Source organism: Podarcis gaigeae, assembly GCF_964106915.1.
Source record: "Podarcis gaigeae genome assembly, chromosome: 12".
In the NCBI taxonomy this organism is placed as follows: domain Eukaryota; kingdom Metazoa; phylum Chordata; class Lepidosauria; order Squamata; family Lacertidae; genus Podarcis; species Podarcis gaigeae.
In genome coordinates, this window is record NC_139688.1 from 58050232 (window position 1) to 58065888 (window position 15657).

The window sequence follows — 15657 nt, forward strand, 5'->3', positions numbered from 1 at the left end:
ATGCTTGCATTTTAAAGTAGACTACTTCACACAACTTTAAATATAAGGTCATACTATATATGAACTGTGCAAAGAAAATGTATAAAGTTGCAAAAGAGAGAACATTTAGACTTTACCTTTCTGAGTCTAAATTTCCTCACAGATCTTTCTCATGGGAAGTTTAAGCAGACTTCAAGTTCTTCCACTGGAATTCAGGCCACAAAGCTTTATACTGTACTTCCCCTGTGTGCATTTACACATTCACACCAGTCAATACTGTGGGGCGGAGCATTGCTCTGCATTGGTTATTCCCTTATTACAGCAACATATGAGTGGTTTTTTCCTGTGTGAGGCATAACTTTTGACAATGATCTCATGGAAAGTCCTTTTCTCCTAGTATGACACAAAGCAAAGGTATATTCATCTAAGGCTGAAATCCTGGACACATTTACTTGGTACATATATGAAGAGATAGAATGTGTGTGTATGTCTTTCCAGAATCCTATTTAATACAGGTTTTTTTAAAAAAACAACAACAACAATCCAGCTCTCTGTCCATTCATATCTCCTTTTCATCTGACTTTATTTGGTAGTAGCATCAAACCAGTCACCAAAATGATTCAGGAAGAATTTTGCGCAATAACCTACAAGTAAAACGTATCTGGTGATTCTTTCTGGAAAATGTGAAATTAGGAAAAGTCAGGAAAAATTATTCACTCTGTTCAGGGTGATTCACTGTTGGGGCAGAGGCTCTTGTGAGCTACCACCACCCCCTGCTAGCCTAAAGAGAGAAAGAAAATGGAAGTGCTAAGAAGAATGGTGCCTTTGAAGAAGAACAAGTTGATGTTTTGCACCCATTGTCAGATTATGCTCGCAGTATCAATGTTTCAAAAAGTTGTTAAATAAACATTGAAACTGCATATTTCTAAAAAGGAATTGATTTGAAGTAGCAAGTCCTAGTCTCAAAAAAGTGGACACAGGAATGCAGCCCAAGTCAAGAGTTTTATTGTCTGTTGTTTCTGAGTTATTTTTAAGGATTTTTTGTTTTGTACACCACCTAAAGCAATGGGAGACGTGGTGTGTGTGTGTAAATTTATATTTGATTTGAATTGGGATGAGATATGCCCCAGCATATACTTTTGACAAAGGGCCAAACTCTGCCATCCATTTTCGTTTTCAGTTTGCCCATTGACTTCAAGGGGGTGAGGAAGACAATATGGTTCCCATCCTTTTATCCTTATCTCATTGTAGCTCACCAGTCTTCTAGTGGGTTTAATGTGGGAATGGGGTTTTTTCCCTCCCCTTGGGAACAAATTGAAAGAATATGAAAAGTCATCATATTGGATTAATGCTAAGGAATGCTTTAAAGTATCATAGTCTGCTTTCTGAAGAAGAACATGGTAGTGGTGAGTGAAGGCGGAGATGAATCATGAGACATGTTCACATGGCAATTTTGGTATAATGAGCAAAATTTGGGGGTTAATGGGAAACATATGACCAGATAGCTTGTTTTCAAGTTTTAACATGCATATAACAAGCGTCTCAGAAACCCACATGGTTTATACAGAAAAATTTAAGATCTTTTAGTAAGATTCAAAGGATTCTTTGCAAAATGATAATTTAAAAGTGAGGTTCTCACATTTTCACTCGAAGAGGACTGAAGAAGACAAGGGTCCCTTCACATATGAGAGCTCACCGCTGAAACAAATTTTTAACCTCTAAATAGAAAAAAGGAGTTATTCCATTGCAGTTTTCTTTTTCTTTTGGGAATGGATACAGGTTTTGAAGTTGTGCTTCCCAGATACCCGGTTTACAGATGTTTCTGCATCAGAGAGTCTTTCCCGCCCACTTGTCTTCAGAGGAATGACTGCATGTCTACCACAGAACCCCTCTGTTGCAGTGGATTTGGGGAAGCACAAAGGCCACGTAGGATAAGGTTACCAGACATCCCCATTTCCTGGGGACAGTCCCGAGATTTACAAATCAGTTCCCTGACAAAATCCATCTATTTAGTAGGAAGTTAAAAAGTGTCCCTGGATTCATTCAAAAAAATCTGGTAACCTTAATGTAGGACTCACACTTTGGGTGGCAAAATCCCAAGAGGCAGCACCTCTGCAAACACTCCCACTTGGAGCGCATGAGATCTCATGAGATTTAAGTGAGATCTCACAAGATCTCATTGTAACCCACCACTGCTTTCCAGGTGCTGCCACACAACCCAGATAAGGGAGGTGATGGTAGCACAGCACATTCCCATTTTGCTTCAGGCAGTGAAACGATGTGCATCACAACTGGTTAGAGGCCACATTCCCTCAAGAGTAATCAGCATAATGCGGGAGGGCAGAGTCCAGAGTCAGTGATGGGCAGAGCAAGAGACAAAATCAGATGTCAAGGAAATAATCAACCATCTGACTTTTATAAGACATCTGAAGGCAGCCCTGTTTAGGGAAACTTTTAATATTTGAAGTTTTATTCTGTTTTTAGTGTTCTGTTGGGAGCCGCCCAGAGTGGGTGGGGAAACCCAGCCAGATGGGTGGGGTACACAGGTGGCGCTGTGGTCTAAACCACTGAGCTTCTTGGGCTTGCTGATCAGAAGGTTGGCGGTTCGAATCCCCGCGACGGTGTGAGCTCCCGTTGCTCTGTCCTAGCTCCTGCCAACCTAGCAGTTCAAAAGCATGCCAGTGCAAGTAGATAAATAGGTACCACTGAAGTGGGAAGGTAAACAGCATTTCTGTGTGCTCTGGTTTCCGTCACGGTGTCCTGTTGCGCCAGAAGTGGTTTAGTCCTGCTGTCCACATGACCCGGAAAGCTGTCTGTGGGCAAACGCCAGCTCCCTCGGCCTGAAAGTACGATGAGTGCTTCAACCCCATGTCACCTTTGACTGGGCTTAACTGTCCAGAGTTCCTTTACCTTTTACCTTAGTAAAATTATTATTATTATTATTATTATTATTATTATTATTATTATTATTATTACTACTACTTGGGTGAAAACCCAGCATGTTTTTATTACAGTGGTACCTCTGGTTGCAAACGAGATCTGTTCCAGAGGCCTGTTCGCAACATTAAAAGCCCGCAACCTGAAGCGCCGTATCCGCGCAGGTGTGCGGTGCGATTTAGCATTTGTGCACATGCGCAAAGCGCGATTTAGCGCTTCTGCGCATGTGTGAGCAGCGAAACCAGGAAGTAACCCTTTCCGGTACCTCCAGGTCACCACGGGATGCAACCTGAAAAAACGTATCATGAAGCAAACGTAACATGAGGTATGAATGTGCATAAAATACTGCCCATCTGCAGGTTTCCCAATGGTGTCCTAAAGCACACCTAATACACCCCCATGCCTGTGCTGCTCACAGGAAGACCAGTTGTGACAGGCAAGGGTGTGTCTAGCAAGCTTGTCTGCTCTTGGTGATCTTTTCATTGAGGAGCCCCCATAGGTTTTCAATAAACTGAAGGCTTATTTGGAAACATAATCATTTCATATTTATAGTACTTACAAAGTTATTCACAGTTTTGCTTGTGGGAATGTAAGAAAATAAACCATCTACTTGCAGGATACTGCTTCATAAGCTGTAAAAAATTAAACTCAAAACAAGTGTGTAGTTGGTTAAGGGTGCCGAGAGTTATTAAGAGGACCCAATTCCCCTCACAGAGCTACCATTTCCCAAAGGGGTTTACCAGTTGCTCTCCCCAAGGAATTCTGAGAATTGCAGCTCTGTGAAAGGAACAGGGTTCTCCTAACAAGCATTATAATATGCCAGCAAGACAAAAAATTGTAATACCAGCTAAGGATTAAAAGTAATAATTTTTTGGGGGGGGTTACTTATAAACCTATGACAACCAATTTTCAGCTCATGACCCTGGTTGGGAAACACTGATCTAGAGCAATTTGCTATGCAAGCATGCTGTTGCTGGCAGATGATATGGCGAGCTATAGCAAGTATATTAAGTATAACTTAATGTAAAAACAGACAAAAATACCAACCGCTTGGGTGGGCAACCTCATCTTTACCTGGGGTCATCACACCTTCATAGACGTTTGTGCCGCTCGCACCTGAGAGGGTTGTCAGCATCAAGGTGTCATTGTTGAGAAGGCCCTGATCATTCGTGTTGTGCCCTTGCTCCTGAGGTCTGGATAGCAAAGGTCTGGCGTAGGCCTTGTACCAGCGGACGAGGCCAGCTGGCCTTGTGGCAGCTTTCAATACTGTAAGCCTTATCAGTGTTTGCAAGGCAATCTCAAGGACAAGATATAGAGAGAAGTAAATAGGAAAGAGGATTGCTACTTATTTCAGAGTATGCTCTTTCTTCCCTCGGGGAGCAGGAATGCAGGTTTTCCAAATGCCTAATGAGTGCTAAACCTGATGACTACTATTTTTTTTCGACATTCACATCTCTGCTCCCCACTCCACCCCCCTCATTCCCTCATCATCTTTCCCTCATGGATCTTATTGTCTTCTTCTCCTGTACCTACAGCAGCACCTGGTGGCAGGGAACCGGAAGGACCCATTTAAACAAGAACGCTTCTACTCCAGCTGCCATTAATCTCTGCCAAGCAAGGCAAACAGCTGCCAATTTTTACTTCTTCCCAACAGAAAAGGTGGTTGCTCCTTGGCCTGATCGATGATGGATATTGGCTTGGCAGACTGGGAATGCAGGGGATTGCTGCTCATTTAAGAGATTTTCAATCAAAACACCATTGTCTAAGCACTAACACCATACACACAGAGACACACACACACAACCCCAAACAGCCTTGTATCTCAATGGGACACCCACACCCACCCAGCACATCTCCATTCTTTACTAGAAATGAAAACAAATGCATTTATTCTGGAATTTCTATTGCTCCGTTTCTCCCCCAAAAGCCCAGGCCGGCAAATGGCCTCCCTTTCTGGAAAAGTCTGCTTAGCCCTTCGTGTCAACAGCAAAGTGATCCATTGCCGCTGCACTAATCACTCAGCAAGGGGTCTCATGATTGGCTGGGTTTGGGAGCCCTCAATCAAAAGGGACAAGGGCCGATGTGTGTGTGTGTGCCTCGTCTCTCTCTTTCTCTGTTTCTGCTTTGAAGAGCGGTCACTAGAAAATACATTGGCAGGACTCACGGTGCGAATCAGCTGGAATGTTGCACCATTGTACCTTATTTTATGACTGTAATTGCTGCGAAAAAGTTGAGCCAGGAACTTAATGTCAGAAGTTCTGTGTTTTCACTTTTATGTAAATTGACCAATTAGAGCTTGTCTTTCCGATCCTGTGGCAAGTGTGCTGCTTACATGGTGATTTCCAATGACCTCCCCCCCCCCCAGCCATAATTAGCAAAAAATAAAATAAAAAGTTCATCTGGGGATAAGACCTCATTTCAGGGGTTGGGGGGTAAAAAGTAGATTTCCTAAATGCTCCTTTTGGTTCATGGACCCGAAACCTAGAAACCAAGTTCGCTATTCATTTACTCATAGCACATTATTTAATTTATTTAGCAACATTTATATGCCACTTTTCTTCATATTTAACTTCTTACAACAAAAGGAATTGAATGGGCCACAATTTAGAATACAAGTTCCTTGAAGCGTGGGCTTATGTTTTTCCTTCTGTTACTATATAAATAATGATAACCTCCATCTTTATTTTCTGTAAACAAATGTCGTTATTTACAAAGGGATTTCTTTATTTTATATTTTTTAGTTCATAAAGCTGATGGAGTTGTATATGAATCATGGGCTGAATGCAAAGAACTTAAGGTGTTCACGTCAACTGTTTTATTCCTATAAAAGGAAAGCAAATCACAGTACTCTGCCTGTTCTGTCCCCTCAAAAACCCATCAGAGAATAGAAAATGATCAAATTAACATTTGTTTCAAAAATGCCAAAGACACCATGACTAAGGGTCACATTGAATCAGTGAAATTTGCTTACTTCCTGGGAGATGGTCACCCTACAGTTCATGATAGTTTCAACTTTAGAGGAAAGTGTATTATGAGGAATTGAAAAGTCCTTTTAGCTTTCATCTGTACAGTTAGGTTCCTGCTTTAAAACAAAAAAATACACACACACCCTGCCCCTGCTACCTTCTCCATGCCTGCTTGCCGCTGGTAGATACAGAGGAGGTGGCCATGCAGGAGGAGGAGGAGGAAGGAGCAAAAGGTGCATGGAGCAGGCAGCTCTGGAGATGGCTGGATCTGCCACCCGAGGCACCTGCCCCGCCTCACCTCATGGGCCCTACAGGTAACAGACACAGTGCCCTCCTTTCGTCATTGGACTCCCATGCCAATCAGCCCAGCTAATGCAGTCAAAGGCCAGCGATGACAGGAGTTGTTGTCCACCAACATCTGGAGAGCGCCATGTTGGGAACTCCTGCTTTAAGATTGCTATTTGCATGTGTTTATTAGCAGCACGCTTTAATGCAGGTATACTCAGAAGTAAGCCACGCTGTGTCTAATGGGACTTCTTTGTGTTTCACCGCCATAGGGTTGAAGTCTTAATAGATTTCTATCCTGCCTTTCAAGACAATGTGTTCTTGATTGGCCCAGATAGATGCTTCTCTCTGGATTTGCACTTGAACCATTAACCCCCTCCCAGAAATAAAGTCCTTTATAACATTTGCCCTGATCGCCAGATATTGGTGAGGGAGTGTAGGTGCTCTGGGGCAAATACTGGGGCTTCTCAGCTGCCAGCTTGCTCTTCACTTCATCATCAAGGGAGAAAATCCACACAAACGGTCTTCTGTAGGCAAGTCTGGAGCCCTTCACTGAAATGAGCGTGCTCTTACGTGAAAACAGCACACAGTTCCCAAGTACGATGTACATTGATGGTGCTGTATGAATTATCAATACTAATAAAGATATTCCAGGTGGGGGGGCGAGGGGGGCATATACACACAAGTCCTGCTTACTGAACACAATGCGTTCTGTGGAAATCATTCATTAGCTGGGTCCACAGTTTTCGTTATTCCCTATGGAAATATTTCTAATCTGGGATTTACCCAATTTCTCTTCCCCCTTAGCCAAACAGCAAAAGAGAGATTTGTCCAATCCCCCCTGCTCTCTGATTCAACTGATTTCTCTTCAGTGGCGTAGCGTGGGGGGTGCAGGGGGGGCCGGCCGCACCGGCCGCAACATCTGGGGGTTAGGGAAATCCGTGGGTTAGGGGGCGCAAATCCGTGGGTTAGGGGGCGCAAATTACTTGCCTTGCCCCGGGTGCTGAAACCTACGCTACGCCACTGTTTCTCTTGCTTGCGCTGCCTTTCTCCATCCCTGCGTGGTTTCTGCCCCAAAATGGCTGCCACTGACCAGCAAAGCAGGAACAAGTATGGAAGCAAGGAAGTGGGCAAACTCCCGATGTTTGGAATCTGGTGTTTATAGTGCATAATTCTTTACATGCAAATAAGTGAATTTTCACATAGCGAGTGGACGGATTGCAAGACCTATAATGAATTTGTTTGCAGTCTTTACTTGCTCCCCCCTCCAGCTGAGAACTCAGGGGGATTTCAATTTGTTAGCAATGGCTGGTGTCCATTGGGACTGGTAGGGTGGGAAGCAGCTGTAGGTGGAGCCACAGCCAAAGCCAGACAGCCAACTAGATATTTGCCCCCATCTTCTTCCTGCTGGCTTCTGCAAGAACGCAACTGAGACTGAAGAGAAGGAAGCAGACAAGCACTGCCACCCTCTGGACTAGTTGTAAACAAGAAGGTAAAGCAAGTGAGAGCAGACTGTAGCTGGTAAGGCAGTTCATTTATTTATTAAATTTAGATCTCACCTTTTACCCAAGGATCCCAGGGCACTTTACAGTATAAAAACCCAAAATCTATAACACAATAACAAACAAAACAAGAACACCTCACCCACAGTCTAAAAGGCCATGGCTAATTAGGCCTGGGAGAAGAGAAATGTTTTTGCCTGGCACCTAAAGAGGTGTAGTAAAGGTACCAGGTGAGCTTCTCTGGGGAGAACATCCCAGTAACCTTTCTTCCACAATCACCTTAGTGGACCAGCCTATTCTGCAATTTATACGAGGCAAAAGTTCATGCTTCTTCCCAAAGTAAAACCTCTGGCATTAAACTGCCGCTTGTTTTCAGGCCAACTCAAAAACAAATGTTGCATTTCCAGTTCTTGCCACAGTTTACAGTACCTAATATCGAGGCTGGACATTCAAAAAGAAATCTGAAAGCGCTGTCCATTGACCCGATAAATTTGCAAATTCACATTTGAAATTGTAGTGGACCTACGTGCAATATAATGAAGGGAAAGGGCTCAAATGGCCAGGATTGGAGGGGCAGAGGCAGTAGCCATAGCTCAGTGGGGAGAGCATGTGCTTTGAATGCAAAAGGTCTGCGGTTCAGTCTCTGGCGTCTCCTGCAAGAAGAAGGAAAGACTCCTCCCTAAAATCCTGGATAGCTTCTCAGTCAGTGTCAACAATCCTGAGCTCGATGAGCTAGTGGTCTGTGTCAGCATCACTCCGCTCCCTGTGTGGCTGACTCTTTCATGAGAGATTAAACACCAGAAGACAAAGCCTTTTGCATCTTTCTGCTGCTGAATTTTAAATACAGCCGTTAAGAGATGCCAGACGAAAAGCTGACAACCTCATCAAGACCCCAAACCTAATTAGCCTGGCAAAGTAGGCTTTTTGGGAATAATATGAAACCCTAAAATGTTCTTTGGAGAAACATCAGGGAGCATGTGATGAACAAATGTCCTCAACCAAAACTGAAGCTAGCCACCACCTAAACTTGAGCCATCCTCCCAAATGATGAGCAACGGGTCTTCCTCAGAGGGATTATCAAGTTCTGTGATAACTTCCTAGGTCAATTAAAATCAGGACATCCTCCCGATGTTCAAAGGCTCTCAACTCTTCCCATGCCAGGGCTGGCCTGAGGCAAATGATAAGAGCATCTGGAAGGGACTTGATGCATTAATTCCACAAGCAGGAATTAATTCTAGATTTAAAAAAAAAAATACACATACCACCAAACTAAAAAAATCATTACCAGAAGTAAAATAGAAACCAGTTAACTGTTACAGTTTCCAATCACCACTTCAAGAGGGTGGACCACAGGGCAGCTTCATCGAAGTCAGTAGATTTGCAGAATACTGGATTAGCAACTGGCCCTGGAATTCTCATTTTGACCCAAACAGGCCAATATTACTGAATGCACACAACGGAATTTGCTTAGCGAAGCAAGGAATGCTAAGAGGATTTCTAGGAGAGAGGAAAGGATCCGAAAATGTTAGTTAAAATGTATTTCTCTGCTGTGTGTCCCTGCAGCCTCATTAACAGGAACGAGAGAGGACTTGTGAGCTGCAGATCTGAATGTGGAACCAAATTCCTGTAGAGTTCAGGAATGTTTCGACCCAGGTGTTCTGCACTGCCCATTACAGATATAGGGGACAGCTGCAAAGTTCATATCCAGATCTACATATGAACTTTCCCAAAGTCCAAAGGCGTTTGGCTATGGGACTTGGCTTGTGTCCATTTCTGCTGTGATTTTCTGAAGGAACTGCATATTGTGGGTGTCATTTCACTCCGGCTTATCACTGCTGCTGAAAATGCTACCATGCTCTAGGTGAAGAACCTGATCTAAAACCTGTGAGGTTGTTGGAAGTGAATACCACAGACCTTTGGCACCAGGGCACAGCTTTGGAACAGGCAGACCTATTTGCACTTTAAACATTTAGTTAGTTATTTCCAAATGAGCATTTGCAATCAACAACAAACAGCTATTCTTTATTCATTGTCTGCTTATTGGTGTCATGCCCTCATGATGACTCCTATGGTGGCCTGCTAAGAGGGGTGATATAAGGTAGCTTAGAATAAAGTTTTTGTGTGCAAACAGGGCTCATCAGTGTGTCCCTACACATATTATCTTTTAATTGCTCCTTTGAAACTGCCCATGCAGGGACAGTGACCAAGAATCTAGGAACCCAAGTATCTCTTGCATGGAATAAAATCAACAAAGCTGTGTTCAGAGGTTCTTCACAGAGCAGATTTCCCTGGATTAATTTTGCTTGGGGCTTCTGCCCCCGCAATCTTATCAGAATATCCCATGTATGGTTGGTGACAAAGTCAATCATTTTGAGTACAAATGTTACCCACCAATCCACAAATAAGTCAAAGTTAAATGGACATCAGATTAGCTGCCTTTCCCCATTTTTTTGTGTAATGAAGAGGTTAACCTTTTCTCACACTCCACTGATTCATTTTTCTGAGACAACCAACGGAACTGCCAATTATGGGTTCATGCTTTGGATACCTGCTCACTGCTAGCTGAACAGTGACTCAGTTCGCAAAACGGTCACTAATAAATTCTCATGGATGTATCATTTTAGTCATTCTTGACCCTAGTTGGATTTGAACTGCTGATCTAGATGTGGCAAAGGTTCATAGCACAGTACCTCATTACTAATCTTCTCAGCCAGCCAGTCACTCTTGCTTAATGCTTTGAAGATTAAAGAGCTTTGTTAAGTACTGAGTATTAATATTGTTATTATTATTGGTTAGCTTTGATCACAGACAATTGGAAACATTTCCTCAACCATTAAGGTTTCTTTTTTTAAAAGAGAAAAAGAATAAAATTGCACATTAAGCTCTGGTTATGATGAAAAGTTAAGAAAACATTTTCTCCCTTGTATTTGAGACTGTTTTCTCATAGCGTTGGGAAAGTGGTTCATCCTGCAGGGCAGTTTCCGACTTCTGAAGGCTGGATACACGAGGGAGCGTAGTAGTTCTCTTCTGTGAAGAGGGGGCATTATAGCCCAGTGTTCAGGGTAGCAGCTGGAGCTCAAGGAAAAAAGCAGGAAGGGCCCCAAGTTCAGTTCTCTCTCCACGGCCATCAATGCACAAGATGGTCATACAAAATACCACTAACTCTCCCCCATAGCCAAATTTTGCAAAATGGATGGCACAATGCTGGCCTACCTTACAGGATGGTTGTAAAGGAGGCTTCTCTGACCTGGTGCTTTCTGGGTGTTTTGAACTACAATTCCCATCTATTCCCACCACCCCTGACCACTGGACATGCAAGCAGGTTCTGACGGGTGTCGTCGTCACCTGGCAGCTATCAGGTGCAGGAACCTTGCTTTAAAGACTGCCTTTCTGGTTGTCCAGTGTGCTTTTGCCGTCAGATGAATGTCTGAGTGAAGTTAGGCTGGCAAACAGAGTTTCAGGGCTCATTCCATAGGGATGCCCACTCAGTGGAATTTAATGTAGAAGATGCTTTACCAGATGCGTTCTGTCATGGTTTTTTGAAAGGTGTTTTCCTTGATTTGTTTGTTTTAAAGCTGTCTGTCCTTTTACCCCTTTTTGTGTGCACATTTATTTGTTTAGCCTTGTTTCTATTAGGGGTTTTTTATTGTCAGTTGCCCAGAGAGCCCACTAGGGAGCAGAGCAGCAGGATATAATGTATATTTTGAAAATGAAGAAAGGTTAAATAAAATTATATGGAGTCTTGCAACAAAAGGTTGCACCTCTTTTCTGCTCAATTACCACCCTAATTTCCCTTTTTACTCTCTCTTTCTCCATTACCACTCAGCATGATACAACAGTTGACTGGGGAGTTTGCTTCCAATTTGAGTTTTTTGAGGGTGTGGGTGTGGTGCCCACTCTCAGCTACATTAAAATAATGTACTTTTCCATTGACTTCTGTGGGTAGCAATCCCTTCCATCCCTGGGGACATTTTAAAATGGCATCTCAGTGTGAACCAGAAAATGGACCTCTCCAGACAATTAGATGGTTCACTGAACTCTTTTAACATCTGTATGTCTCATTCTCTGGCATCCTTTTGCAGCTACTCCCCTCCCTGCCCTCCAACATAAAACTCAGAATTTCATGGCCATTGAGTTTTGATTAAACTATTTCTGGGTTTCTCCTTTCACATTTTTTCCTAAAGATTTTGTACCCCTACCAACTTCACGGTTACCTTGAGTCTGCTGATACTGTTTTCTTGTGCAGGGATGCTGCCATTTTAGCCACATTTGTGAGAGCGCATTAAGACTTGAATCAGAAATAGATGGAATTATGGGATGGGATGAGTGTCTGTTTCAGTCACATGCAAAGCTCAAATAATATTCCATTAGTGGGTGGGGGATATGTATCATGCAGCCTTACTAGTACAGAATTAATACTGCAGTCAGGTAACCATTAACATCAGTGGACAGACAAAAAATTGCGCTGCCTTTTTATTGCCTTTGTACTGGTGACAGGAGGCACGACTATTAGAGGGAAATCAATAGATTTTTTTGAACTTGAGGCTGGCATTTTACCCACCGTGTTCTTCTTGAGCTCTTTTGTTTTATACCTTGGTGTGTTTTTCCAAAGAAAATGGTGCCCACTCAATGCCCCACCAGCTGACTCTTTGTGCATTGAATTAGCAACTAGTGCACATATAGTTACTTAAAACAGGCATGAGGGATTTAAAAACAGAAAGCATATTGTTGACACTTCTCAAATAAATGTAGCTACTTGCATGCTTTTAGATGAAAGTTCATTTATCAAAACCTCCAATAATCCTGGGACACTGGAGAGGAGATGAGTAGAAATAAAACCTATAACAGTCAGTGGCCCCCTAGAGCTAACATGACATTCCCGAGGGCCAGCCAGCATCAAGAAGCCCATGGCAGTAACTTTTCCAAACCTTATTGATCAATCTGTAAAGCATGTTATACAAATGCATTAAATCAAACAAATGTGACTGGTCATTATTGTTGGCTTCCTACTCCTGTCAGAGTTTCCAGTGGTCGGGGCAACTCTTGTTTTGGTGCTGGGACCTGTACACTATGTCCCAGTTTTAACTGAGGTATGCTGCATTTATTTAAGCTCTCAGTACGTTGAGGGTTCAGCATGCAAGCGCCTTATTTGGTTGTTCATGCTACTGACGAGAAATTCCTGTAAAATTGTGCTTGGCCTGGGAACCACTTCCTAATACACTGTCGCATTCTCACAACTGCCTGGAAGAATTATGCCTAATTGACCGCCTCACAGCAAGATGGAAGCGAGGAGAAGTTTGCAGTTGGAGGCAGAGTCTGGGTGTCTTTATCACTGTAGCTGCTGCCTGAACCTGATAGCAAGAGTCCAAAGACCTGTCAGACACCTCACGGTTAAGTTCAGGGCTACAATGGAAGTCCTGTTTCTCAGCAGGGCAAAAAATCCAATTCGCGTTGGCAGAGCTTCCATAAGTGCATTTTAGTTCAATTGGTAAATATTTCCAGGTGGCCAACTCTCATTTTTGGGAGGTCAAGTTTGCAAAGGTTAAATAGCAGGCAGGATTTCTATAAGGCGCTATCAGTTTGTGGGGTGGGGGGGTGGGAATAAAATGTAATTAAAACCAGCATTCTTCTGGAGATTAGCTTGGAGTCATTCTGCACTCTTGTGTCGAGCTTCCCCCACATACACACTTTCTAAAAGCGTTGTTATAATAATCCACGCTCCAAAGATACATTCAGTTCCTCTAGTAAAGACAAGCGGGAATTAGTAATGGAGAGGGGGGAAAAACATAAGCAAATGAGAAGGGATTAAGAGGAAAGCCCAATGTTCGGTCAGAAGAGGATTCAGGATAATTTTTGAGCTGTATTTTTAATGAATGACAGAGGGGAGGGGGAGGCAGGAGCATCTTGGGGCCAACCCAAACACCATTTGACTGTAAAACCTTTTTTTTAAAAAAAAAAACACACCTTCAAAATAATTTTTAAAAGCCTCCCCATTTCCAAGGGCCCTTTGTTTCATCAAATGCCCTTAGTGTCTTATTAGTCATCGATCAAGGGGGGGGGGGGAGGAATCACACAAACCTATACGCAACGCTACTCAGCCAGTTTGCTCAGCTGCTGTTGACGACACTCTTGCCCATGAAGGGTAAATTCCTGCAATAATCCCCTATTTTATTAATAATCATTTGAAGGGAGCGGAAATGGCTGACATCATTATTGAAGAGGATTGGCTAATTTTGGCTTTAGTCAGCTTTGTGAAAACATTTCTCATATGCCATGTGAAAGCGATTACTACTTCTCACTTGAACTCTCTGACCATCCATAGACCTTCCAGTTGTCCCTGGGGTCAAGTTCACACTGGAGGGCTGTTCTGCTCAAGACAGAGGCCCTTTAACTGGCAGCAAGGACATGGCCTGCTTATGGAGAAGCATTTATTTCCAGGCAACCTTGGGAGATTCAGATTGTGCACAAGACCATCTAATTTAAGCATTTGAGCTAACCGGAAGTCATAGAATCCTAGAGTTGGAAGAGACCACAAGGGCCATCGAGTCCAACCCCCTGCCAAGCAGGAAACACCATCAGAGCACACCATCAAGTGTTTGAGTACAGTGGTAGCTCGGGTTACAGACGCTTCAGGTTACAGACTCCGCTAACCCAGAAATAGTACCTCAGGTTAAGAACTTTGCTTCAGGATGAGAACAGAAATCATGTGGCATCAGCAGGAGGCTCCATTAGCTAAAGTGGTACCTCAGGTTAAGAACAGTTTCGGGTTAAGAACAGACCTCCGGAACGAATTAAGTATGTAACCCGAGGTACCACTGCATCTCTGAGCTTGTCATGAAGGAGTTTGGTCACTTGTACGCAGTTGAAGGGAGGACACACAGAACACTCTCTCACACACAAAATGGCTGCCTTCCTCAGTAGAAATTTATGTAAATAGTATTACATTTCTGCCAGGGACACTCGCAGTCCCAGTCCAAGTGGGAAAGGATCTCTGCCAACATAATTTCAGTGGATATTTGAAGGGCAAAGGGAGATGGAAGTGGCAGCAAAAAACAGTAGTGGTCACTTAAAGTATGACTTGTTCAGGCCCTGCTTATGCCAGGATAGAAGCAGAGCCCTGCTCAACCCCCACCTACTCATGAGTAATTGAATAGGGGTGCCCACTCCTATTCAGCTTCTTGTGACATCTCTAAAGTTATTTTAACTGAGTTTTTCCTCCCTCCTTCCCAATTTGGGTCCCATTTTTGTACTGCGTATCTCTTAATTACATGAAATATGGGGTTACAGTTCCAAAATGATTTATGAAATAACTATCCTTTTGAAGCGGAGGACTTAATAACTTGTAGCCAACCAAACTAAACCATTGGAGTTTGGCTCCTTGCTTTCAGCAGAATTTTAGCTACCTAGCTGTGTGTCATACTGTTAGCAAAATTTATTATTTGGACCAAGTTATTAAGGCTCAAGGTCTTTTAAGCTTCTCTGATATCCCTTTCCTCTTCCCTTGGGAAGGAATATGGCAACAGTACAGAAAAATAATCAGTCTAATTTTTCAGCAAAGCTCCAATGTTTTTAGATTTTATTTGATATTGTGTTTGAATGTGTTTGTGATGTGTAAACAGAAAACATGGGCAAACTATGCAGCCAAGCCTTAGCTTGCAGTATCCTTAGTGGGCAAGAGATGAAGATAAGCTGTTTCGGACAAAAGGGTTAAGAACATGAGATGTGAGGGAAGTGATTCATCAGCAGTGAGAGAAAAAGAGCGGTGGAGAGGCTTACAGGTAGACAGGATGTCACAAATGATCTAGCAATCAGCACACGGAAACACAGGAAAGGAGGAACAGGAGGCCATGAATGGTTAAGTGGAATGGAGTGGGTGAATCCACTGAAACAGGCAATTCAGAAAAGCCTTTGGTTTGAAGCTGATTTAATAATTCTTCTTTGAATTAATTGAATCTGAATTCCACTCTTCTTAGAAATGTAAATAAAAT